Consider the following 3,473-nt stretch of genomic DNA (forward strand, 5'->3'; position numbering starts at 1 on the left):
TCTTCTTCACTTCCGACACTAGGAGACCATTAGCTGCATCTTAGATGGCTGCTTGAAAGCTTTTAAGACCCCAGTCGCTACTCACCAATGTAGGATGTGGAGCAACGCTTTTATGTATTTTGTTGTGCCAATTGAGCCTGGTGTCCCCCAGTACTATGGTCCTGAGGTGGTAGCTCTATTGGATCTCTCTCCCATAGTGTTGGGATGTCTGTGAGGGATTACTCTGTGTCCGTTTTCTATTGTTTCTGTAAGGACTGCAGGTATTTTGTATCACTGGTGTCTGTACAAGATTAGCCTCAGCTGAGTCTATCAGGAGAGCTTTAGGAAGCTTGAGCTGGTAGTCATATCCATGGAAGGAACCCACATTTGTTTACATAAATATGTAGGTCTATGACTAAAAAAGGAGCCCTGGTGACACAATGTGTAAGTGCTCAGTTGCTAACTGAAAGGACAGCAGTTTGAACCCACCATAGGCTCTGCAGGAAAAAATAGCTAGAGATATGCTCCCATAAAGGTTGCAGTCTAGGAAACCCTATGGGGCAGCCCCACTGTGTCACACAGGGTGGTTATGAGAGGATCTACCCGGCAGCACCACCATGACTCGGATATAAAAAACAACCATGGTTATTCTGCAAATAACCAAGGTACCTTTGCCTTCTTTAATATGCTAAAGAGCACAAAGACATCTCTTTGAAGACTAAGGTGTGCCTAACCCAAGCCATGGTATTTTCAGTCATCTCTTATACATGGGAGAGCTGGACAATGAATAAGGAAGACCAAAGAAGAGCTAATGCTTTTGAGTTGTAGTGTTGGTGAGAATACTGAAAGTACCATAGACTGCCAGAAGAATGAATAAATCTGTCCTGGAAGAAGTGCAGCCAGAATGCTCCTTGGAAGCGAGAATGGCCAGACTTTGTCTCACCTACGTTGGTCATGTTGTCAGAAGGGACCATTCCCTGGAGAAGGATATCATGCTTCATAAACTGGAGGGTCAGTGAAAAGGGGGAAGACCCTAAATGAGAAGGATTGACACAGCAGCTACAACGATGGGCTCAGATATAGCAAGGATTGTGAGGCTGGCCCAGGACCTGGCAGTGTTTCGTTCTGTTGTCCATAGGTTGTTATAAAGTCATCGCTGACTCAGCGACACCCAACAACAACAACAGCAGCAGCATATTAACTGTTTTGCCTGGAGAGGAAGGGACATAGAGCTCCATTTTGTCAAGCTGATTGTTGCTGCCAAAGACTGAATTTTGTTTTCATTTATTCTTTACTAGGTGAGAGCATTCATGCCCACTATGGTATATTTTAGGATGTTAATAGGTTATTATGGAATACGCAGCTGTCATGACCCCAGAAAATTTAGGCAAGGTAAGGGTTCTGAAGGATAAGCTGAGGCACACTTGTTCATCCTCTGTATATTTTTGGTAATTCTTCTAAGAGTAGAGGGGTACCTGGTTTAAATTTAGTGTGATCTCAGGCATTACTGTGACTTGAGTCCCAGTAGTGATTAATGCCATGAACGTTTGTCAATCGGTACATCTCAGTAAATGTTAGAGAGAATTGAGACCCTATCTTGCAAAGGCACAAAAGCCAGTCAGTGCCCTTGTATCTTTTTATTGTACAAATTCCTTTAATAAATTTTGGATTTCCAATTGGATTAAATGAAGGATGTGTGCATTATATTTTTGTTTCCTCCTCCTTTATGCAGAGTTTTTTCGGGGGGCATCAATGGTGTTACTGGATGTATTCCCAAAAGAAATTGTGGTGTACCCTGCTTAGATTCACAAGTTTCTTCCCCACACAAGCAACTACCCAGTGGGCTCGCATGCTGAACACTGCACAGGGCATCAGTATCCCTGAGCCTCTGTAGAACGAGTCTGAAACCTGATTGAGAAACATCCAACAGTCCCAGAGTGAGACTCACTCCCTGAGCCTGGTGTTGGTCACAGCTTATCAAGACACACAGAGAGGGCTGGCCTGAGACCCACTACCTAATGCCCATACACCTGTCCCTAACTACCTAGTATTGAAACTGCTGGCCTTGGTTGGTTACATTTATAACAGAGTCTTGGTTCTGTTGTTGTTAGGTGCTGGTGAGTTATTTTCAACTCATAGTGACCCCATGACCGAGTAGAGCTGCCCACTGGGTTCTTGGCTATCATCTTTATGGAGCCCTTTTCCACATCTTTCTCCCATGAACTTTCTGGGTGGCTCCAACCAACAACCTTTTGGTTAGCAGCCCAATGCTTAATCATTTGGGCCACCAGAGGCTCAGAAGGACCCAGCAAATGCAGCACAAAGCAGCCCAGCTCAGAGCACAGGGCAGCCAGCAGGCAGCACCTCAAAGTGCGTGCTCCCCACAGGTAGGTGGCAGCAGAGCCAGCCAGCAGCCAGGGCAGGAGAAGAAAGACCCCTGGCAGTGATGGCCGTTGCCCAGACACCCTGCTTGCTGCTCTAGGAATTGGGCCTCTGCCCTGTCAGGAGGTGGGATCAACCCCCAACTCAGAATTGGGCTCAGATGTCAAAAATGATGATTCGACACCAAGCCCCTAGTGAATAAGTGAAGAGATGTATTACTCACACAGGGCAGGCTGTCAATCCAATCAGCAAATGGCTTGAGCATAGGGAGGGGTGAGGAGCCTAGGTTTACTATGGTTAGGGGACAGGGCCAGAGTGAGAAGTTCCTCTTGGGGGCTGGGGTTTGCCTGGCTCCAAGGGAGGGACCACTCAAGCTTTCTTATTGACTTGCTCAGATGTGGAGGCAGAGGGGAAGAAGGTAGGGTGGGCTTGAAAGCTGTTGGCAAACATGAAAAATGGAGTCAGACTCTTATTACAGAATGTGACTGTTGACTTGTGTGTCTTTTTTCTTGTTGATGTGTGTTGGGAACTGTCTCATTTTCTCTCCAGACCACGGTGGGATACAGAATTGTGGACCAAATAGGATGTCAGCTAGGGGGCATGGGTGGGTCTAGGGCTATCTGGGGAAGTGGCACTTGCACCCTGGACAAGGGCAGGTCAAAGGTCCAGTCAGAGGGTGAGAATGGCCAGAGTGTCTAATCCCGCAAAAGAATAAGAGACCGTTGAGTTAAGGATGGAAAGGCCAAAAAGATCCCCTGGTCTGTGGGAGGTGTGGAGGATGGGAGTGGTAGAGGGGATGGAGCAGGGAGGCTCCTTTACCACGTCCTGGACCCAATTACTAGAAGGAGATGTTCTGGAAGCTGAGACCATCAAGCGGGACCTTAACCTTGGTTTTTGAGAGTGGATGAACGTGGCCGTCCCTCATGCCCTTGCCCAGGCCCTCTTGCTTGTGTCATGGACAGTTGTGGGGGGTGGGCAGGATTTCTTTCCTGAGATGTAGCTGACTCCTGTCCCTCTTCAATCCTTGTTCCATCCTTTGGTTGCCCATTCCTTTCTCACCAGCCTCCATCCATAACACTAGTGATAGCATCTCAGTACAGGTGATGGGAATC

The sequence above is a fragment of the Orycteropus afer genome, unplaced genomic scaffold, assembly GCF_000298275.1.
Source record: "Orycteropus afer afer isolate SDZICR_OR568_19922 unplaced genomic scaffold, OryAfe1.0 scaffold00006, whole genome shotgun sequence".
NCBI classification, from domain to species: domain Eukaryota; kingdom Metazoa; phylum Chordata; class Mammalia; order Tubulidentata; family Orycteropodidae; genus Orycteropus; species Orycteropus afer.